At 40.9% G+C, this 24,899-nt stretch overlaps 1 long non-coding RNA gene across 1 annotated transcript; it reads left to right on the top strand.

Annotated features, from left to right (window-relative positions):
- Positions 1–10,006: 10,006 nt before the first annotated feature.
- Positions 10,007–24,498, top strand: LOC103663688. The gene is made up of 3 exons (XR_568842.1): positions 10,007–10,072; positions 22,102–22,187; positions 24,112–24,498. It is a non-coding gene; the product is annotated as an uncharacterized LOC103663688 (long non-coding RNA).
- The last annotated feature ends 401 nt before the right edge of the window (positions 24,499–24,899 follow it).

Raw genomic sequence — 24,899 nt, 5'->3', positions numbered from 1 at the left:
CTTTGTGCTTTCAGTGAAATGATATAAAATGCTCGAAACAGTGCCTGGGATGTAGGAAACACTCAAGGAGCATTAGCTAGTGTTACCACTATTACCATATTTTATTCGATTTCACAATAGCACTGCAGTAGAGGCTGTTTCCATCTTCCCAGGGAATTATGTTATTTGATAGTTAATGGCCCATTTAGGATCACAATTAAGACTGTTGAGAACTAGGACCAGAATTCCTATCCCCTGAGTCCTAACATTTTGAGCTCTCTCTTTAATTATTGCTCTTATAAAAATGTTCTTTAATAAAGGATTTATCCTAGGTTATCCACTGTGTAGGATGACACATTTGCCGAAGCTTCAAACATTCCCTTTGCATTTATTGGTCTGCTAGAGGAGGTTTACAGATCGTAATATGCACTCTTTTTTATTTTCATTGCATCTCCAGGCTGTACACATCAGTGTCAGTTACGACTGGCAGTCAGCCATGCATAACCCTGTTTGTAAGGGAAACTGGAAAATGGGAGTTTTTCAAGCTGGGCACACTGCCTCCCCCTCAGCAAAATGAGGGCTGTCTTAGTAAGAAAGGAGACAAATGGTTACTGGTTAGACAAACACCGTAATATACAGGAGGAATGTTCTGAGATGCAGAAGGCCTCTCTGGCAAGAAGGAGAAGCCAAGAGAGAAAAAGAGTCCATGGTGGATCCCAGGGATCATGGCCCAGCATAGGCTCTGTAAGTTTCCACATAATTTGGCCCTGGCTGACCTCTCCGGCTTTGACTTTTACCCAACTTATGTCCTCACTATCTATAGGATTTCAGGTTCTTTTTTTTTTTTTTAAGATTTTATTTATTCATTTGACAGAGAGAGAGGCAGCGAGAGAGGGAACACAAGCAGGGGGAGTGGGAGAGGGAGAAGCAGGCTTCCCGCTGAGCAGGGAGCCCGATGCGGGGCTCGATCCCAGAACACTGGGATCATGACCTGAGCCAAAGGCAGACATTTAACGACTGAGCCACCCAGGGACCCCATGATTTCAGGTCTTAAGCATGCCATGCTTTCTCTTTTATAGATCCTCTACTTGGAACACCCCCACCCCCACCCCACGCCACAGCTCCTGCCACCACCTCCCACCCACACAAGCATATGTGTCTAACAGTATACCATACATGCATATTTTTCCAGGCTAACTCAAACGTGCAACGAGGCCATAGGAAGCTACCCCCATCCCCCGAGTCTCAGTTTAGTCCTCCGTCTGTCTCTTAGCTCCTCCGGCCCTTTGTGCATATCTCTGTTGTAAAACCCATCACACTGTGCTGTTAAGTGTTTCTGATCATGGCCAACCTACCCCCCGCCCACTTCCGGAACTGTTAGCACCTCAAAGGCAGGAATTCTTTTCTAATTGCACAGGTCAAATCTGTATTTTGCTCATTTTTGGTTCACCAATTATTTTCACAGTATCTGACACCTAATAGGTGTCCAATAAACTAATTAATAAATTCAGCTCTGCATATTTCAGGAGCTTATAAAAAAAATAGTGCAGGTGGGCAGTAATAAGAGTTATCGTGTGTTAGGAGTTTATGAAATCTGAGGCATGCCGGATTTAGGGCTTTACATGAATTATCTTCTTCCACTTTCCCGACAACCCTATAATACACACACAACAGCCAGGCTCATTTTACAGATGAGGAAATTGAGGCTTAGGGAGGTTATGCGCCTAAGGTCATACAGCTAATCAAATGCTGAGCAGGGATCCGAACCCTGGTTGTTTCTACTGCACAATCGACATCCCTAATTCCGAGCCTACGTTGCTGAAACTCCAGGTGGCTGTACATTCTGAGAAGGCCTGCAGCAGGAGGCTCCAGAACACTGAACAGCTGTTTGGTAGTACAAATCTTGCTGACTCACTGAAGGCCATTTTATCTTGTCTGACGAGAGAATGAAGAGACAGCAGTGAAAGGCCATAGGGGGCTTTATTTTGGGACAGAGAGGAAGCAGGATGACAAATGAAGTAAACTGAGAATCCCACATCAGAGCAGCCACAGATCCAATCGAAGACAAGCATTTAATCAACACCATTCTGACAACGAGCTAATTAAATATCCCTGGGGAGAGGGTTCCCATCTTGACTCACAAGGGCAAGCAAAGAGTTCTGAAGCCTGTTCTCCACATGGGGCTTAGCAAAGCCAGCTTCCCAGATGGCCTGATAATCCCCGAAGCAAGCATAATACCCCAGCCCCCTGGAAAACAGGCCAAGGCAGCAGACTATATAGAAAGCAAGCTTAGCATAATAAGAATGATAAAAGCTTACATTTATTGGGCACTTGCAATCAGTCTCCAGCAACTGAGTGGTTATTTCATTCAATCCTCCAAAAGCATCTAACGAGAGAGGACATTATTCCCATTTTACAGACGCAGAACCAAGAGACAGCAGTTGTGCCCGTCACTTGCTGACTGTTTCTCAGCCCCAAATCCATCCTGCCACAGTCCCTACTCTCTAACTTCTACCTGGCTGGGACTCCGCACACCGCATGACCCAGGACGCGTAACCAGCTAGTTTTCCATTAAATTCTGCATACTGAAGGCAGCACATGCACTTGCTGAGAAAGTCCAAAGAAAGGGAAAGCGAACTTCCTTCCTGCTTCCCTGTTCCTGCAGCCTCACTCCTGGAGGGCAGTGGTCTCCAGGCTGCAGCTTCTTCGGGCGCTGCTACCCCCAGTTTCACCACACCCTGTCGACAGCACCAGGAGCAGCCAGCTGGAGGGTCTCAAAAACCTGAGCGCCGGCCCTGCAGGGCAGCCCCTCGGCACACCTCCGTTCTGGCAGCCTTATCCCTTTGTTCACTCAGCCTCAGGTCGCTGGTGCTTCTTCTAGCTGCTCTCTCTGGATTGACATCTATGTTCCTTTTTGTTCTTTCAGCTTCTAACACGTGTGTACTCCACTCTCTGTGCTAAATCCCCTCTCTCTGGAGTACCTAGTACCCCGTCTGTGTTTATGACTCAACCTTGACAGACACAGAGATGTTCAGTACCCTCTCCAGTGTCACACAGTGAGTAAGCAGCATGGCCATTACCAACCTAGGGTTTTCCACTAGGGTTGGAACAGGCAGCTTTATCTGCCGTGGGGAGCAAGGATCACCACAGATCGTCAGTATGGATGTGCTGCAATGAACCAATTTCTTAGTGCTCACATGACAATTACAGTTTTATTAATAATAACAGGTATGTATAATGCTTTAGAGATTGGAGGAGATTTCATAGCCATTACTTCACATGATTCAGAAAGGAAATATAGATGCATTTTCGAAGATCTTATTTACTTATTTATTTATTTATCTATCAGAGAAACAGTGCACACAAGCAGGGGGAGTGGGACAGGAAGAAGCAGACTCTCCGCTGAGCAGAGAGCCCGATGTGGGACTTGATCCCAGGACCCTGGGAGCAGGACCTGAGCCGAAGGCAGACGCTTAACCCACTGAGCTACCCAGGTGTCCCCAGAAAGGAAATATATTATAGTTAAGAGTATAACCTTTACAGTAAGACAGACATGAGTTTAATTTTTGGTTAAAGATTAACATGTAACAGCTGTGTGAACTATGGCAAGTTGCCGAACCTTGTTGAAACTTTCTTTCCCGACCTATGAAATCTGGTTACTAGAACTACCTACCCCATATGACTGCTGTGATCATTTAACTAATGTAACATAATATATATAGTATGTCAAGAACTATGCGGAAACTGAGATTTTTATCATACTTACAACCTAACAAGTTAGCCTATTGCTATTTCATGGCTGATGGCAGAAGACAGGAAACTCTTGGGTCAGAGACCAACAACTTCATTATTCATGCCAAAAGCACTAGCCAGAGCGGATTGTTGGTTTTCTTTGATCATGCCCCTCGAGTCTCACAGGATGACACAAAGGGCCTGTCGTGGCTGCCTGCACATACAGTGGGTTCCATTATAGAACACTGTGCTTGGGGTACTCGCTCATTTTAGAGTAAGTGGAAATAAGACTACTCTTTGGGGGAAACATTACCTCATTTTTCAAGCTTGCTCAGTGAAAACATAACCATGAGAAATGTTCCAGGTAAAGAGTAGTCAGAGCCTTGCATTTTGGGGATAGCCACGGGAATATGCAGGGAAACTCAAAGCCCGTGGTAGATTGCCTCTCCTGAAAAATTCACTAAGTACTTAGTAATTACACAGTAAGTGGTTGTTATCACTATGAGTCTCATAAAACCCAACCATAAAAGAATACTTTCCTCAGCTTACAGAGGAGGAAACTGGCTCAGAAAAGTAAAATGACTTGCTCGATCGTAATAACCTTTGGGGAAGTGGTGATTCTGGGTTCAAAAATCAGAAAGTATGACCCCAAATCCCATGCCCAATCATCTCCATTAAGATGCCTTTTGGAAAGATATGTCACACATACCATTAGCCCAGAATTGACAATATAGTTTGCAGGGTTCAGTATCCATTTTTCTAAAATTCTTAAACTTTAGAATGAGAGGGGCCCTAAATGTAATCTATTCTAGTAGGTTCTGAACTGTATTTACCAAGAAGCTAGTTGTTCGACGAGCCTTCTCAGAGGCTATCAAGAGTGGGTGTGGGCACATGAAGGGAAGATAAAGAACTCTACCCATGAAGGTCCACTTTTATTGGGGTTATGCATAAGATTATTTTTTATTTTTTTTTTTTTAAAAAGGGGAGGTATACCAGAGAACAAGCTAGTGGTTGCCAGAGGGGAGGTAGTGGAGGGAATGGGCGAAATGGGTGAAGGGAAGTGGGAGATACAGACTTCTAGTTATGGAATGAATAAGCCACAGGGATAAAGGCACAGCATAGGGAATACAGTCAATGAAACTGTAGCAGTGTTATTTAGTAACAGATGGTAGCTACACTTGTAATGAGCATCATGTAACACAACAGCATAGCATAGCATAGTACAGACTTGTTCAATCAGTATGTTGTATACCTGAAACTCATGTATAACACTGTGTGTCAACCATATTTCCTTTAAAAAAGGTGGTAGGGAGGTATGTTCCTAGAAAATCTCAAATTTAACTCAACTAAAATTTGAGGGATTCAGGGGTTTTTCTGTTTGTTTTTTAGAATTCAACATTTTAAAGCCTTTATTTGAAAAGAAATTTCAAACTTACATGAACATACAGAGGAAAGCATAACAAACCTCATGTGTTAATGACCCAACTTCAACAACTATAAAATTTTGTTTTAAAAATGAAGAAAGTGGGACACCTGGGTGGCTCAGTCGGTTAAGTATCTGCCTTCAGCTCAGGTCATGATCCCAAGGTCCTGGGATCAAGTTCTGCATAAGGCTCCTTGCTCAACAGGGAGCCTGCTTCTCCCTCTGCCTGCCACTCCCCCTGCTTGTGCTTGCTCTCTCTGACAAATAAATAAATAAAATCTTAAAATAAAATAAAATAATAAAAAATAAAAATGGAGAAGCTAAAGCCCAGAAGGTGAAGTGATTTGGCCAAATTTACACAATGAGTAAGAGAACCATGTCTCTCCCTTGCTCTCATGGCTTTCAGACAAATGTTCTCTCCAACAGCGTGGAGGTGGCCTCAGATAAGTGTAAGAGCCATTATTAATAATGAGATGTACTTCTAAAAGCAGACAGTACCATGCCAGTATCAGGAAGCCATGCACTTTAAATTGCCTGGCCAGACATGAGAATGATCTCTCCTATCAGCTAATTCAACACAGCATCGGAAGTCAGAAAAGCTTGGCATCAATCCCTGATACACTATGTGATGAGCTAATTGATGTTCATTCCATTAACTATTTCATTCAAATATTTATTGAGGGTCTATTATATGCCAGAGACTGTGCTAACTGCCAGGACATAACTGAAAAAAACAGAGTTTGAGTAAGTTACTGAAACTTCCCTATTCATCTATTTATTCATTCAAAAATATGTATTGAACATGACTGTGAGTCAATCCCTGTGTTAGAAACTACGTGCACTGTCTTCAAAAAACATCCAGGCTAGTGGGAAAGAGGCAAACAAGAATGTATAAAATAGCGTTTAAGTATCAGATACAGGTAGCACACGAGAGCACCTCACCTGACTTAGAGGGCCTTAGAGGGCCTGGGGAAAAGTCCCTGAAAACACTCAAAATGAAGCTGAGATAGGAAGGAAAGCAAGAGAGAGCAGCCCAGTTACCTCATCTGTAAAATGGGAATCATGGTATCTCGCCCCTTAAGAGATGCTGTGAATGTCCAAAGAAATATTCATGTGAAGGCTCTAGCCTGGCACACAGGGCTGGCATGGCATTACGTGTCACTTCCTGTCTCTATCTCCCTATGCACGAGTGCTGACCAGGACCTGATATCTCTCTGTGGTTAATGATCAGTAAGTCAAGAGCCTACATAGGAAGAAATCTTTGTCTCCTGCCTCATTAGCACCGGAGTCCAAGCAAGTAAGCAGGCCCAGATCCGGGCCCAGGAAAGGAGCCTGAGCTGCTGGCCACTTCGACTGGCAATTTCACCCTGTGGCAAAGACTGTACCAAACACAATTTTATTGATGTCTCACTGAGGGCCTTTTCCCCTTCATAGCCCATCTGGCCTTCCTGCCTCAGCCTGCAGGGAGGGTGTAATCCTGTGTTTGCAGCTTTGCGGACGGTTTCTATGGAAATTATGACAATATTATAGCTATTGTGGAGTCACATCAGAGCTGATTGAATGAGGGGACGGGACGTGAAAGGGGAAATTTGGAATTAAATATCAACAACCTAAGTCCTCAGAGACAATGACTAGCTTTTGTAACGTTCCTATCAACAGTAACAAACAATAACACACGAATGTTGTTCTTGTATGAACAATATGACGACGGCTTATTTCTCAAATCCCTCCTGGAGACTACCCAGAAGATAAAAGTCAGGCCCCAAGCCAGTGCTCCCTGGAGATATTCAGCAATGAGAGCGAGGGAAAACTGCACGCAGGGGTCAGAGGACAGAGCGGCAGAACTCGAATACCTGAATGCTGCAAATCTCCGCCCGGGATGCAGTGTGCTTCGTTCACCACTCTCCCAAATCATCACAAGAACTCTGTCCAGAATTGGGAAATAGAAATGCTTATTTAGGGAAAAGGAGGGGTCAGCAGCCATTAATAGTTGCCAAATGTGGAGGCGGTAAAGAAGAAAGTAGCCACAGAACTCTAGCCCCACGGAGGATTTCTCACCAGCACGGCTCCTTACTTTTGCTGAGGCCCATATTTTCTTCCGATTTTCTTCCCTGACAGGTTTAATCTCTCCCTCTCTCTTTTTTTTAAGTCAACAACATTTTGAGGTTAATTTGAACAGTCTTCTCTTCTTTGTAAGAGAAAACGTAACGTTTTTACTCAACTTAAGAAGCAATGCTATGTCATTGTAGAAAGGATGGAAAACGGTGCTGAAGGAATAGAAGAAAACACGAGGTATTATCTCCCTGCTCAGAAATACACCGCTGCTAAGATTCTGTTAAATTTCCATGTAATTTTTACTGTGGCTGAGAGCATGGTTTGGAGGTGTAGACAGAATTCTGGCTCTGCAAGCTGTCTGAGCTCCTGCGGATTAGTCAACCATCTAAACGTCAGTTTTCCCGCCCAGGGCCTTGCTAAGGCTGAAGGACTAAGTAAACCAGGACATGTTCTCGCGCTATGATTCTTCCACGGCATCATTTTTAATGGCTCTGTAGTATTCTGTCATGTGAACAGTCCATGAATTATTTGCAAGATCTTGTGACTGAGGCAGTTGTTTTACACATTTACTATTACAAGAGAGTGACTTCTTAGAAATTGCTTCTAGTTTTCCTTTAGTTTCCTACATGTTATTCAGCAGAGGGGTTTAATTCACTTAATTTATACCATAGACACCGAGCCCGTGCGCTGTCGCGGACACTGAGGAGGAGCAGTAAGAGTGAGGGGTGCGTGCTGCCCTTAGAGCTGAGATAGTGGGGAGGGCGGAGGGGGCGTGGGCTGGGAAACAGGACATCTGGGTCTCAGCTCCCCCTCAACCCCCTCCGAAGAACTGTGTAACCGGGGAAAATGGCCTAATCTCTCTTTTCTTATCTATAAAATGAGCATAATTACAGAACCTCCCTCCAAGGGTTTTTGTGAACAGACTAAATTAATATATGTAAAGTGCTTTTACAAATGCTTGGCACAGCAGTATTCACAACAGCCAAAAAGTAGCAACAACCGAAATGTACATCCGCTGATGAATGGAAAAACAAAATGTGGAATAGACTACACCTCAAACTAATGTAGCATTATAGATCAACTATACTTCCTTAATAAATGTTTTAAAAGTCTTATTCAGCTATGGCAGGGAAACTATTCTGTATGATACTGTAATGGCAGATACATGTTACTGTACTTTTGGTCAAAAGCCACAGAATATACACAACCAAGACTGAACCCTAATATAAACTGCGGACTTAATAACAAAGTATCAATACTGGCCCATTAATGGTAACCAAATACCACACTGATGCAAGATGTCAGTGATAGAGGAAATTGGAGGGTGAGGGTAAGGAGGGTGTGTTGGAAACCTGTGCTTCCTGTTCATTTTCTCTTAAACTAAAACTGCACAAAAAAGTAGTCTATTAATTAAAAAAACTGTTCAGGAGGGACTTGAAAAAAAAAGTGGCATATGCATACAATGGAACGTTATCCAGCCCTAAAAAAAGAATAAAATACCAATGCACGCTACAACATGATGAACCTTGAAAACATTACACTCAGTGAAAGAAGCCAGACAAAAAAAGGCCACATATTGTATGATTCCATTTCTATGGAATGTCCAGAATAGGCAAATCTATAGAGACGGAGAGCAGATTAGTGCTTGCCAGGGGCTGGAGGGAGGGAGAGATGGGGAGTGGCTGCTAACGGGTACAGAGCTTCCTTTTGGGATCATGGAAAAGTTCTGGAACATGATAGTGGTAATGTCTGTACAACAGCGTAAATGGAATTATACTTTAAAATGGTTAATGTCAACTACACTTGAATAAAAGAAGTCAACCATACTTCAAATTTAAAAAATTAAATTCAAAATGGTTTTTAAAATGGTAAATTTTATCTTATGTATATTTTACCACAGTTTAAAAAAACAGTGCCTGGAATATAAAAAGCACTCAAAAATTTTTATTTTTCATCCCTATTCCCATCTTGGGGGATCTCAGTTTTCCTATTCATAAAGTGAGAGGGGAAAATGACCTTTGAAATTGCTCCTAGCTCTGAGATTCTACAGTCTAGTAGGATGAGTCTGCCTTTTGATGGAGAAATCTTTTCGATGAATAATTTCCTTCCTTCTCCCTCTCCTGGCAGGAGGGAGGCCAGCGCCCTTCCTCTGCGCGCTCATCTTGAAGCTGCTATCACCTCTTCCGCAAACTGCTTCGAGTACCTGCTGGATCTCTGATTGCGGTGACCCTGAAGAGGCTAACGATGGACTCTTAGTGAGCACCTGTTGGGCCCATGAATGGATGCAGCAAAAAAGAAATGAATGAACGCTCAAGTGGAGAGCCCCCAACTCTCGCTGCATGCCCCGAAGGGAGCCAGCCCCCGCTGAATTCCTCACGGCAAGTCAAGGTTCCTGAGCCGCGAGCACACGTCTTCCAGGAGGCACTACACACCCTCCCAAGTACACCCTTTCTCTGAAATCTCCTAAGCACACACTTATAAACCCATTATTGCAGCTCTCCCAACTCCCCATTTTTAATCTGTTGACATGTCTTGCGTGTGAGCAATCCTAGCATTCTCCCCGTTCACTTAACATTGTCACGTTCTGTTAACAACTCCAAGAAAACCTATTTTCCACCACTTCCTCTCCCCTTTGCAGCTCCAAGCTGTTGGCTGCCTTCACACCTCTCCTTTTTCTCGCAGGGCAGCAAAGCTTTATTTTCAGCCTGACCTCCTTCTTCCTAATCGTTCGGACTTCCGGTATTTGTTTCTTTCTCGTCATTTCCAGGTTAGCCTCTGCAACCTCCCCCCTTCCCCTGTCTTTGTTCTTTATAAAACCTTGCCTCCGCTTCATAAATCGGGATTCTCTAAAATATCTTGCAGTGTTCTCCTCTTCATTGTCAGGTATGTATTTATTTTTAATTTCCTCCTTCAATCTCAGACATCCCAAAAAGAGGACCGATGTTTCTGAGCTTTCCAAACTGTCTTGCCTAGTTATCACACCTACTTCAAGTTTTCGAATCTTTTCATATTGAAAAGTTGCTGGGGGGGGGGGGGGCGCCTGGGTGGCTCAGTGGGTTAAGACTGACTTTCCGCTCAGATCATGATATCAGGGTTGAGAGATGGGGGGCGATGGGCTCTGCACTCAGTGCAGAGTCTACTTGAGGTTCTCTCCTCCCCCCTCCCTTTTCCCCTCCCCCTCCCCTCTAGAAAAAAGAAAGAAAGAAAGGAAGGAAGAAAGAAAGAAGGAAAGAAAGAAAGGGAAAAGAAAAGTTAAGTTTCTGGGTGCCCGTCTGCCACTCCAATGCACATTGCACATACAAACAACACACACACACACAATCACACACTCACACACACACACACACACACAAACACATCCCACACTCCCCTGTGCTCCTCTTATATTCAAGACCAAGAGTTGGCAAACAATTGCCCTTGGGACAAATCCAGCCTACCACCTAACTTCTGTAAATAAAGTTTTATTGACACACAGTCACACCCACTCATTCACATGTTGTCTACGGATGGCTTTGTTACACAGACTTTGGTAGTTGTGGTGGACACCTTATAGCCCATAAAGCCTGAAATATTTATTATCTGGACCTTTATAGACTCCTGTTGTAGACAATTGAGGGATATCTCATTCCTTATTTACAAACTCTTAGCTGACAGCATGCATTGCCAGATATTGCCTTCCTTTCAAATCCCCTACAGCCATTTCAAACTCCCTGCACCCCACTCTAGAGTCTCACTTAAACATCCCCTAAGTACCACTGGCTGGCTTCCTGATTCTTGCTTGGTGTGCAGAAGAAAACTATCTCTGGAAAGGTTTTCCCTCCCTACCAATTCTGAGATACTACTATTCATCAATTGTAGTTTTATTCTTTCTCACACAGTATCCATTTATCCCACAACTTCTCATTTCAGTGGTTTTATTTATTTCTATCCAAGTGACAGGGTGTGAAGATATTAGTAAGAAGAAAACAGCCCCTCCCTAGCTCACTTATAACTCAACATAAGCACTGCATCTTTTCTCTTTGGACATAGGCTAGCTTCTTGAAAATAAACCAAATAGTTTTGCTTTCAGTAGAGTCTGTCTAGAAAAGTGGTGAGTCCCACACCTCCTGTAGACCTCAGTTTGAGCCCTATCTGCCACCTTCCTTTGAATATGATCTGCCCTTAGCAGATAGTAAAGGTGCCTTTAAGTCAGGTCAACCTACCAGCAAGCCACAGCATCCACAAAAAATTACCTTTAGGGCACTTGGGGCATATCATGAAAACTGTCTGAGCCTCTCCACTCTTCCTTCCCTTGCTCCATCTCCTGGCCTTCCTCTAGGCCTCATAGCTTCTAATGTCTTCTGCTTCGGCCACTGTGTTCACCTTTTGGACTGGATCAAATTCAGGTTCCTTGTTTTGATTCTGTGAGCCCCGCCCACTCACTCTCCAGAAAGGTTCCCTAGTAGACATTTTATTTTGGATAATCCTCTTCATCAAGCCAGTTCTAGCACTAGACCCCATTCAGCACCAATGCTCAAGCTGCCACCATATAAAAGAACAGCAAAATAGTATATAAAAATCAATCAGACAGTCTTTAGGCTAAAATCTGGACTTTGTCCATTTCCTGTTGTAGGATTACAGGAAGTCAAGGCACCTCGCCAGGATTCGGTTTCTTTTCCAGAGTGTGTAGATATTAATACCTATTTTGTAGAATGATTGTAAGGATTGGAGGTAACAATGCCTTGCAAAAATAAGTACTCTGTAAATGGAGCTTTTCATTAGAACACACCATGAACCTCATATCTGTGCTCCAAAAGCCAAGGAAAAGTAAAATTCCAGTAGATTATGGTGAGAACTTCTTTGGTAAAGAAAGAGAAGACACTTTTCTCTTTCTACATTTTTATCTCCAGCTAAGATTTAAAATCATCTTCTTCCCATGTCTTTTACTTCATCCCCACTTGCCTGGCTCTTGTGGCCCCTTAATCTCATCTGCTGTTGGGCAGTGTGGCCCAGGCTACACTCCTCCCTCTTACAGGATTTATGCAGAAGTGTTCCCTGGTTTACCCAGAGTCCTGCCCTTGAAGTGCCACATGGCAAGCAACCATCCCATGCTCAGTAATCCTGCAGCATGAAAACAATCACACCACATGCCACCATTTCTAGGAAGCTTCCACTGACAAACAATAAAGAAATGAATATATACAATGATTTAGCTAGAAGAAGGTCTATCACCTCCTTATTTACAATGGCAAAAAAAGGGAAGTAAAAGTGAAACCAAAACTGAAAGCTAAAATATAAATGTCCACTTAAATGAAATTAGCAATTCAGGGTGCCTGGCTGGCTCAGTCTATAGTATAGCATGCGACTCTTGATCTCGGGGTTGTGAGTTCGAGCCCCATGTTGGATGTAGAAATTACTTTAAAAATAAAATTTTAAAAAAAGGAAATTAGTAATTAAATTTGTGATACATCACAACAGAGTACTACATTGCCATTGTAAATTACATTTTGGAAAATCTTTGATGCTCTGTAAAGATGCCATAATAACTTAGGTTTTAAAAAAAATAATTTTAGTGTTTCTAGGTCAGCATGTAAGGAGCTAATAAGTTGCCACTCCACTCTAACAAGTAAAAAGCTGAACAAACTGACAAACCAACAATTCCCCTTAGACTTAGCAGAAAGGTAAAGTCACATGGAAAACCATTGCCCTCAGAATTGGAGAGACAGAGAGGCAAATAGAGAGCATCATGACTCACATGAGCACTAACTCACAAGCAAACAATTCCACAGGCGCCAGTGCCATGGTAGGAAACCTAAACTGTGATGGAGCAATGGATGGAGGCTCAGTGTGGACAACCCTGAGAGTTCAAAACTCCAGAGGGGCCCAGTCATGGGAGGCCCTCCCAGTTTTGTGTTCATTACCTCCAAGAGCTCTCCAAGGTCCTCAAAGCAGCTATCAGAAAAAGATCCCCTCCTGTTTTTGGAATGGGAAGGGGTGAAGGAACCATTTTTGAAATACACCAGAACATTCCATCCTTCTTTAAAAAAAACAAAAAAAAGATTTTATTTATTTATTTGACAGAGAGACAGCCAGCAAGAGAGGGAACACAAGCAGGGGGAGTGGTAGAGGAAGAAGCAGGCTCCCGGTGGTTGAGCCTGATGTGGGGCTCGATCCCAGAACGCCGGGATCACACCCTGGGCCGAAGGCAGACGCTTAATAACTGAGCCACCCAGCCCCCCAGAACATTCCATTCTTCTTAACAAGGCCTGACTTCAGGATCAACTGTTTTACCAGAGCGTAATTTGCTATCAGAATCTAAGCTACCTGATGGAAAGGGGGATACACTCAACACCACACCTCTGGCCTTTCACACAAGAGAAGGAAAATACCTAACTCCAGCTCCACTGAGCCTTCCATGTAGAGGAAGGGAAATACACATCTCCATCCCCATCCAGTCATCTTTTTCCACCTAAGGGGTGGCAGAGGAAGAATGAGCATGATGAAGCTCACGGTCCAAGGGCACAGGCTCACCAAAAGACTAAGATCTAACCATAGGACTATAGAGTGCTTCCCTTCTGATCCACACTTTACTACTACATCAGTAAAGGTCTATTTATTGGAGTTCCTATTACCCATTTCATTGTATCCACCTTTCAAGAAAATATGACAAGGGATACGAAAAGGGAAAAAACACAGGTTTAAGAGACTAAACAAACATCAAAACCAGTCAGATATGGCAGGAATGTTTGAATTATCAGATGAGGGATTTAGAAAAAAATTGATTAATTTGCTTCAATGGAAAAAGGAGATGACACTCAAGAACAGATAGATAATATAAGCAGAGAGATGGGAATTCTAACAAAGAATCAAAAAAATACTAGAAATCAAAAACATTGTAATAGAAATGAAATATGCCTTTGGTGGGCTCATTAGTTGACTAGACACAGCTGAAGAAAGAATCTCTGAATTGGAAGCTATAACAATAGAAACTTCCAAAACTGAGCAAAAAAAAAGACAGAAAAATATGGAACACGATATCAAAGAACTGCGAGACAACTACAAAAAATGTAACATATATATAATAGGAATACCAGAAGGAGAAAAGAAAACAGAAGCAATATTTAAAGCAACGATGACTGAGAATTAATGTCAGACACCATATCACAGAAGCTCAAGGAACATCAAGCTCAAGGAACATCAAGTACCTCCCCCAAGTACCTCTACTACTGTAGACTTATTCTACTCATATTTCAGATAATCAGAGATAAAGACAGAATCTTGGAAGATGACAAAGGGAAAAAAACCAAACACCTAACCTAACACCTATAGAGAGGCAAAGATAAAAGTTACTCTGATTTTTTCTCAGAAGACATACAAGCAAGACGGGAATAGACTGAAATATTTAAAGTGTTGAGAGGAAAAAAAAACAAACCTACAATTCTGACCTTGCAAAATATCCTTCAAAAGTGAAAGAGAACACATGAAAAGACACTCAACGTCACTAATAATCAAGGAAATGCAAATCAAAACCACAGTGAGACATCACTTATACCTGTCAGGATGGCTAGAATCAAAAAGATAAAACAAGCATTGGTGAGGATATGGAGAAAAAGGAATCTTCATACATTGTTGGTGGGAATGTAAATTGGTGCAGCCACTAATGCTGGCTAGAAAACATACTGAAGACAACATGGAAGTTCCTCAAAAAAATAAAAATAGAAATACCAGCTGATCCAGGAATTCTACTACTGCATATTTACCCAAAGAAAACAAAACGCTAATCTGAAAAGATATGAGCACCCCTATGTTTATTGCAGCATTATTTACAATAGTCAAGATATGGAAGCAACCCATGTCCATCGGTAGATGAATGAATAAGGAAGACGTGATATATATACAGAATATTACTTGCCACAAAAAAGAATGAGCTCTTGCCATTTGCAATAACATGGATGGAACTAGAGGGTATTAGAGGGTATAATGCTAAGTGAAGTAAGTCAGACTGAAAAAAACAAATGCCATGATTTCACTTACATGTGGAATCTAAGAAACAAATGAACAAAGAAACAAACAAACAGAAAGCAGAAACAGACCCATAAATAAAGAGAAAAAACTGGGGCGCCTGGGTGGCACAGCGGTTAAGCGTCTGCCTTCGGCTCAGGGTGTGATCCCAGCGTTATGGGATCGAGCCCCACATCAGGCTCTTCCGCTATGAGCCTGCTTCTTCCTCTCCCACTCCCCCTGCTTGTGTTCCCTCTCTCGCTGGCTGTCTCTATCTCTGTCAAATAAATAAATAAAATCTTTTAAAAAATTAAAAAAATAAAATAAAGAGAAAAACTGATGGTTGCCAGGGGGGAAAAGGGTCAGAGAAGGGGCAAAATGGGTGAGGGGAAGTGGGAGATACAGGCTTCCGGTTATGGAATGAATAAATCATGGGGATAAAGGGTACAGCATAGGGAATATAGTACTGTAATAGTGTGTATAGTGACAGATGGGAGCTACACTTCTGGTGAGCACAGCATAACATACAGTCTTGTGGAATCACTTTGTAGTACCCTTGAAACTGATGTAACATTGTATGTCAACTCTAATTTCAAAAAAGGGAAGGAGAAATAAAGACTTTCTCAGACAAATAAAACTTGAGAGAATTTGTTGGCAGTACATCTGCCTTGCAAGAAATGTTAAAAGTTCTTCAGAGAGAAGAAAAATGATATGGGTCGAAAACTTGAATCTACATTTAAAAAAAGAAAGAGCACTGGAGAAAGGATAAGTGAAGATAATATAAAAACTTAAATTTTTCTTATTCTTAATTGATCTAACATGTAACAGTTTGTTCAAAATTATAATAGCAACAATGCTTTCAATTATATATGTTTATATATGCTTATGTATAAATGAATTGAGTAACAGTAATAATACAAGGGACAGGGCAGGGAAGAATTGGGAATATTTTGTTATTATATGGTACTTGCACTTGGATTAGTCATAAATGGATATTGTAAACTCTAGGACAACCACTAGAAAAAGGAAAAAAGTATAATTGATATGCTAAGAAAGGAGAAAAAATGGAATCATATAAATAGATCATTTAAAACTACAAAAGGCAGAAAAAGAATGGAAGACAAAATAAGAACAAGGGAAAGGAACAAGTAGAAAACACAAGCAAATACAGTAAATATGAGTCCAACTATATCAATAATCACTTTGAATGTCAGCAGTCTAAATGCACAAATTAGAAGACAGAGATTGTCAGAGTGAATCAAAAACACAACCCCATGAGGCACCTGGGTGACTCAGTCAGGTAAGCATCACCTTCGGCTCAGGTCTGATCTCAGGTCCCAAGATTGAGCCCTGTGTCAGGCTCCCTGCTCAATGGGGAGTCTGCTTCTCCCTCTCCCTCTGCCCCTCCCCACTACTCATGCTCTTTTTCTCAAATAATAATAATAGATAGATAGATAAACATACAAGACACACATGAACCAAAAGTAAATGGGTAGAGAAAAACATACTATCTAACACTAATCAAAAGAAAGCAGGAATAGCTATATCAATTTCAGAAAGAGCAGACTTCCAAGTAGGAAAGTTATCAGGTATAATTAAAAAGGGGTAAGTGCTCCAAGAAGACATAATAATTCTTAGCATATATATGCCTATAAAAAGAGTATCAAAGTATGTGAGGAAGAAATAATAGAACTGCAAGGAGAAACAGATGAATCCATTAGTATACTTGGAGACTTTAACACCCCTCTATGGAAAATGGGACAGATCCAGCAGACAGATAATCAATAAGGGCATAGCTGAACTAGATAGCACTATCAATCAGCTAGATATAACTGATATCCACAGACTACTTCATCTAACAACAGAACACACGTTCTTCTCAAACTCACATAGAACATTCACCAAGATAGACCACATTCTGAGCAATAAAACACACCTTAACAAATTTAAAAAATGAGAAATCATATAATGTCTGCTCTCACACCACAATAGAATTAAACCATAAATCAGTAACGAAAAGATAGCAGGAAAATCACAAAATACTTGATTAAACAACACCTTTCAAACAACACATGGGTCATTAAAGAAATCTCAAAAGAAATTTTTCAATATTTTGAGCTAAATAAAAATGAAACACAGCATAACAAAATTTGTGGGATGCAATTAAAGCAGAGATTAGAAGGAAATTTATAACATTCAATGAGTAGATTAAAAAAGAAAAAAAACACTTAAAACCAATAATCTAAGCTTCCATCTTACGGAAGTAGAAAAAGAAGACAAATTAAATTCAAAGTTAGCAGAAGAAAAGAAAGAATAAAAATTAGAACATAAATCAATGAAAGGAAATTAAAAGAAATCAATAAAGGAAATTAAACCAAAAGCTGTTTCTTTGAAAAGATCAATGAAACTGATAAACATCTAGCCAGAATAACGAAGAAAAAAAAAGAGATAAGACCCAAACTGTATAAGAAATGAAGCGGGGCCATCACTACAGATCCCACTGACATTAAAAGGATAACAAAGAATATTATAAAAAACACTATGCCCACAAATTTGATAATCTAGACAAAAAAAAAAAAAAGAAGAAGAAGAAGAGCACGCAACTCTTGATCTTGGGGTCGTGAGTTTGAGCGCCACAATGGACATGGAGCCCACTTAAAAAAATAATAAAATAAAAAATAAGACAATGTGGTACTGGCAAAAGAATACACAAGCAGAATAATGGATCAGAATAGAGACCCTAGAAATAGATCCATATGAATATAATCAACTGATCTTTGACAAAGAAGCAAAAGCAATAGGATGGAGCAAAGGTAGTCTTTTTCAACAAATAATGCTGGAACAATTGAACATCCACATGCAATAAAATGAATGTTGACACAGACTTTAAACCCTTCACAAAAACCAACTCAAATGGACCACAGATCCAAATGTAGAATGCAAAACTATAAAACTCCTAGAAGATAGAAGAAAACCCAGATGATGGTGGATATGGCAACAACTTACACCACCAAAGGCATAACATATGAAAGAAATAATGGATAAGCTGAACTTCATTAAAATTAAAAACTTCCGTTCTAGGGGCTCCTGGGTAGCGCAGTCGTTAAGCATCTGCCTTCGGCTCAGGGCGTGATCCTGGCGTTCCGGGATCGAGTCCCACATCGGGCTCCTCCGCTGGGAGCCTGCTTCTTCCTCTCCCACTCCCCTGCTGTGTTCCCCCTCTCGCTGGCTGTCTCTCTGTCACATAAATAAATAAAATCTTTAAAAAACAAATGAATAAATAAATAAATAAATAAAATCTTTAAAAAAAAAAACAACTTCTGTTCTACAAAAAACAATGTCAATAGAATGAGAAGACAACCCATAGACTGGGAGAAAATATTTGCAAAAGACACACCTGATACAGGATTGTTATCCAAAATATATTGCAAAGAACTCTTAAAACTCAACAATAAGAAAATGAATAAACCTATTAAAAAATGGGCCAAAGACCTGGACACTTTACTAAAGAAGATACACAGATGGCAAGTAAGTATATGAAAAAATGCTCCACATCATATGTCATCAGATCATTGCAAACTGAAGCATCAATGAGAAACCACTACACACCTATTATTACAATGGCCAAAATCCAAAACGGTGACAATACCAAACACGGACAAGGATGTGGAGCAACAGAAACTCTCATTCAATGCTGGTAGGAATGAATACAAAATGGTACAGCTACTTTGGAAGACAGTTTAGATATTCCTTACAAAACTAAATATACTCTCACCATCCCATCCAGCAACTGCACTACACCTTGGTATTTACACGAGCGAACTGAAAATTTATGTCCACCTAAAAAGCTGCACCCAAATGTTTATAGAAGCTTTAGTCACAATTGCCAAAACTCAGAAGCAACCAGAATATGCTCCAGTAGGTGAATGGTTAAATAAACTCTACATCCAGAAACTGGAATATTATTCAGGGCTCAAAAGAAATGAGCTACCCAGCCATGAAAAGACATGGAGGAACATTAAATGCACGTTACTAAGTGAAAGAAGCCAGTCTGAAAAAGCTGCGTACTGTAGGAGTCCAACTACATGACATTCTGAAAAAGGCCAAAACCGTGGGGACAAGAGAAAGACTGTAGTTGCCAGGGGTTAGAGGGAAGGGAGGGATGAATAGGTGGAGAGCTAAGGACTTTCAGGGCAGTGAAAATCCTGTGTATGATACTCTAACGGTGCATATATGTCCTTAGGCATTTGTCAAAATCCACAGAATGAACAGCACCAAGAATGAGCGCTACCTGTGGACGATGAAGATAGGTCAGTGAGGGTTCCTCAAGGGTAACAAATGAGCCGCTCTGGTGGAAGATGTGGATAAGAGAGGAAGCTCCAGAGGTGAGGGGGCAGGAGAATTAAGGGAAATCTCCATACTTTTCACTCATTTTTGCTCTGAACCTAAAACTGCTCTCAGAAATAAAGTTGATGAAAATGTATTCAAGTGGTAAACAATAGTTTTAAACAGACAATACTGTATATTCCCGCTTTCATTTTGGAATGTAAAGCACATGTGTCATACCCACAGAGATGTGAAGAACACACCATTGCATTAATGGCAATTTTCTATGGGAGACTATAGGGAAATGCAATTTATGTTTTCCTGTTGTTTATCTGTTTGTTTCATCTTTGTTTCTTCAAAATTAGTTTTTCATTAAGCACCTACATAGCTGATGCTTAATCAGTGTTTTTGAATAAACAAGTAGAGAAAAAAATAGGGGTTCAAGGGAGATCTGGGGACTCATCATATTTATGGTGACCCTTGCTATCCACACACAGGCCCAACCCCACATATATAAAGAGAGTATACTGAGCACTACCCAACACTTGGTCTGTAGCCTTAGAACAAGCCTTCAACAGTTTTGAATTTTCTCTTTGAAACAGGTCTGTAAAAGAGCATATATCAGGGCGCCTGGGTGGCTCAGTGGGTTGTGTCCGACTCTTGATTTTGGCTCAGGTCATGATCTTGGGGTCATGAAATCGAGCCCTGCATCAGGCTCCACACTCAGCAGGGAGTCTGCTTGGGATTCCCTCTCTCCCTTTCCCTCTGCCCCTCTTCCTCCCTCCTCTCTCTCTCTCAAATAAATAAATTAATAAATTAATTTTTAAAAAAAAGAGCATGGGGTGCCTGGGTGGCTCAGCTGTTAAGCATCTTGCCCTTGGCTCAGGTCAGGATCCCAGGGTCCCAGCTCTGCAGGGAGCCTGCTTCTCCCTCTCCCTCTGCCTGCCGCTCCCCCTGCTTCTGCGATCTCTCTCTCTCTCTCTGTCAAATAAATAAATAAATAAATAAATAAACAAACCTTTTTTTAAAAAAGAGCATGTATCTCTTAAGAACTCAAACCGATAATGAATTCATTTAGGACTATAGTATTAGAACCACTGACTTTTAATGGCTTTGATCTAGAAGATTACAGACTTACAAGCACTTACCCAACTTGGTGGGTAAGACAAGCCACTAAGGTATAAGGACCTATATTTGCATATATAATATTTTACTTTATACTTTTCTCTGTATTGTAGAATGGTCATAAGGTACTAATACAGTTGACCGTTGAACAATACAGGTTTGAATTGCGCTGGTCCATTTACACATGGATTTTTTTTTCAGTAAATACAGCTGCAGTACTGTACAGATATTTTCTCTTCCTTACAATTTTCTTAATAACATTTTTTCTCTAGCTTACTTTATCATAAGAATACAGTACATAATACATATAACATACAAAATACGTGTTGAACGACTTTAGGTTATCGGTAAGGCTTCTGGTCAACAGCTGGCTATGAGTCGTTAGAGTTCTAGGGAGTCAAAAGGTACATACACATGGTTTTTTGACTGCACGGGAGCTGGCACCATAACCCCTGCTTTTTTCAAAGGTCAACTGTCCATAAATTGTACATGTAATTTATATATACGCCCATGTGTGTACATATACATAGAGACAGACCATGTTCAAAAAACTTTTGCTTAGAGGTGCATAATCAAAAAAGCTTATAAACCATGGCTGTGGTGACCACCTGGTCCACCCCCTTCATTTTAGAAGGGAGGACGCTAAGGCTGAGAGAGAAAGGAGGTAACTCGCCCAAGTTGTCTAGCTGGTGAAAGGCTGGGTCTCCAAGCCGAGCCTGCTAATGCTTTACCCTGTTGCGTTAGTTTTTGTTTGTTGATTTTTTTATTGTTTGTTTGCCTCATCTCATTGTTTTCTGATGGAGTAGAACTGTTTTTTGAATGCCATATAAGTCCAGGTGAAGAGTACAGGTAAGTTTTAACATTACGTTTTCCTGGAAGTTTTAGCTTTTAAAAAAGTGCTTACACACCTAAATGGACGTCTGCCTTTTCTCAAAACTGGAGGGCTGAGCCGCCCGCATTCCCCACAACCAGACTGCCTACTCCTAGTAAGCTTTATCCACTGGCTCCCAGGAACATTATCTGTAGGGATAACGCCTGGTGGAAATTAATCAGCAAGAGAATCAGCTATAGAAATCACTGACAGAAAAGCCTCCCGGACAGTCCCTTGGCCATTTTAGAAACATTACTTACAAGAGCCGTCAGCAAAACCCTGTCTCCATGGGCCATTACTTTGAGGGAACACTGCCAATCGCAGCATTACTTGGAAGGCACATTTTTTATGTCCCTCAAATGCCTATTGTCAAACTAAACCAAAGTTCTGAAAGGTTTCAAACACTTCCAAGTTTGGGTAAGTAAATACAGTCCCAGATTCGAGTGTGGCCTGGGGGCCAGGTAAGCAAGAGCCTTTTTTCCCAGCCTAAGGGCAAACTTTCGTTTGTCAGAGCAGCTTTGTAAAATTCACATGCACTCAGGCATTCTGATGATTTAGAGAGGCCTATATAAACCTAGAATTCTATTTCCACCTGTCTTCCCTTATGCAGGATAAGGAAGAGAACTTCACTTTCTCTGGATCGCTTTGAAAACTTTTCACCCAGGACCAAAAAAGCACATGACAAGTGATAAAAAGGTAAGCACCACAGCTCGCTTGTTTCAAATGCTCTCCTCCGACACCCAGAACCCCTACTGACTTCACAAAGGAAACATCTTGCACAAAAGTGGCTCACGTGGGAAGCAAGGAACTAGAAATGACCCAGGGCTCCTGAAAGGGAGTTATCAATAGACCCATGTAATCATAATGTCATTACTTTGTTTTCACTGGATGACAGAGTCTTTGTAGTATCATTTGCTCTTGGCAGACCATATATCATAATTCTTCTCCCGCTAGTAATTTCTTCACTGCAGGAAAAACTATCTCGAGAAATGGTGAAAAATATTTCCTTTTCATTTAAAATTGCTTTTTTATGCACTTATTGTCAAACGTTATAAACAAAAATTGTGTGACCCAACCATGGAGGATTTGGGCAGTATAAATGTCTAGCATAAGAAAAATCTAGCTGCATAATTTAACAAAGTGTTTACAGGTAAGTCTAGAACCACAATATAAACATCTAACTCATACTTCAAACTTGGCACTTGGCACTCAGAGACATTTCTTTTTTACTTTTATTCTGCCATGCACTTTTGTCGTGAAATTTCTTTGTCATTTATTCATTTATTAACTAAACTCATTTCCTTAAGGTGGGAGACAATAAGTAGATATGCTATAGACAAAGCATATTGTGAGTTTATTGAGACATGTTTTTAAAATCCCTCTTAATAACTCTGCATTCAACTTGGAAAAATAAGGATCTTGCAGCAACTGTTTTCATAGGCTGAGCAACTGTTCTCCAAGTGTCCTGGATAATGGTTGGTGGCAAGATGAAGGAAGGTTCTAGAAGCATGACAGAAAGCTCTGTCCTTGCCCTGCATGATAGTAACATGTCAGTAGCAGACACAGTGGTCAGGCTCACTGAATTAAATAAAGCAGCAGCCTCCCTGTCTGGAAAAAATGGACTCTGGACTCAGAAAAATCAGTTTGAATTGTGGCTCCCCACATACTATCAATGTGATTTGGGGCTAAATACTTAGAGTCTATGAGCTTCAATTTCTTTATCTGTAAAATCATGTTCTATGATATATCTATATCTAGATAGAGACATAGATATCAGGTACACAGAAAGTGCTCAAAAAGAGTACTTATTATCAAATCTGCGGATGGTCCAAAGCTGGGGAGAGGGACGCTATGTCATAGAATTAACGTTCAAAATTATCGTGACAGAAAGATGAGCTAAGATGGTGATAAATATTATAGAAGGAATAAAAATTAAATCCCATAGTTAAAGGTTTTATGTTTGTTTGTTTACTTTTGGTTTTAAGTTCAGTTGTACCAGTAGAGAATGGAGACAGCCTTGCTTAATAGCAGCTGACGTGAAAAACTTTCTGAACACTTGAATAACAGAGAATATACTATGGAGACAATAGCAGCACATGGATACTGAATTATTAGGTGTAATCTCGTACTACAGAAGCATATGTTGTCTATAAATCAAGGAAATGAACTAACCTAGTACATTTTGTCATGGCCATATCCCATCTGGAGCACTGTGTTCAGTTCTAGGCACTGTATTTTTGAAAGAACATTTATAAAATATAGTATAACTTGAAAAGGATATCAGAAGGGTGAAAGGCTTACATACAGGAAGGCTAAAGAAGCTAGGAACAATAAGGCTAAAAAAGAGAATTTTAAGGAGAATGTGATAATTGCCTTCAAACATAACAGTCATGAAAATCAGAGTAATAGTAATTAACATGCACTGAGTACTTATTATGCGCAAAGTAGTCACTGTTATCCACCCTTGCAGATGAGAAAGTTGGGGCACAGGGGCCGAGTTACATGCTTCCAGTCACATAATTCGGGTGGGTGGAGCCAGGTCCCATCCCAGTAGTCCCGCCTCAAATAGAGGAGAGATACTAAAGCTATATTCTAAATATTTCTAACCTCTGTCTTACAGGATCGCAGTAAGACTGCACCCTCTCCATTCTTTTGAGGTTGAACACGGATTAATGATTTGCTCTGGCCAGGGAAATGGGAACCTAAGTCATCTTTGCGACTTCAGCATGGGAGTTCAAGAGTCTATGAGCAACTCACCACATGTTCTTGCCAACATGGGTGCGTCAAGACGAAACTTGTATTAGGCTATCCATCTAGGTCCCTGCTGGGAAATGATGACTAGAGCTGCCCTGCTGACCCTTGCTGGACAGTAGCAGGAGCAAGAAATAAACTGTTGTTTGATTCAGCCACTGAGACATGGGGACTGCTTGTTACTGTGGCAATATCCAGCCTTTGCTGACAGCTAAACAAATCCATGTGCTTCAAGTCGACTATTAAACTATTTCAGAATTTTAAAAAACTTTATTCTTGTATTTTAAAAGGTCAGAACTAAGAATAGCTTATAGAAACTACAAGGAGGCAGATTTGGGCTTAATTTAACTTTTTTAAAGTGAAGTTTTCCAAAAGTTGCTTCATGAGGTGGAGTACTCCCTGAAAACATGGTATTTAAATAGAGGCCAGAAGGGACACCAGGCTGGCTCAGTCAGTAGAGCATGCGACCCTCAATCTCGGGGTCATCCATTCAAAGCCCCACAATGGGCCTAGAGTTTACTTTAAGAAATTAAAAAATATATAAAAAAGTAAGTAGAGGCCAGATGGTCACTGTGCATCTATGTAGCAAAAAATATGGCTTAATTAAGGAGGTTTAATGTATCAAACATTTATGGTCCACCTACAACATGCCAGGCG

This window comes from Ursus maritimus, unplaced genomic scaffold, assembly GCF_017311325.1.
Source record: "Ursus maritimus isolate PB19 unplaced genomic scaffold, ASM1731132v1 scaffold_5, whole genome shotgun sequence".
NCBI classification, from domain to species: Eukaryota; Metazoa; Chordata; class Mammalia; order Carnivora; family Ursidae; genus Ursus; species Ursus maritimus.
The sequence above is the reverse complement of the archived record's forward strand: the minus strand, read 5'-3'. Positions and strand labels throughout refer to the sequence as shown.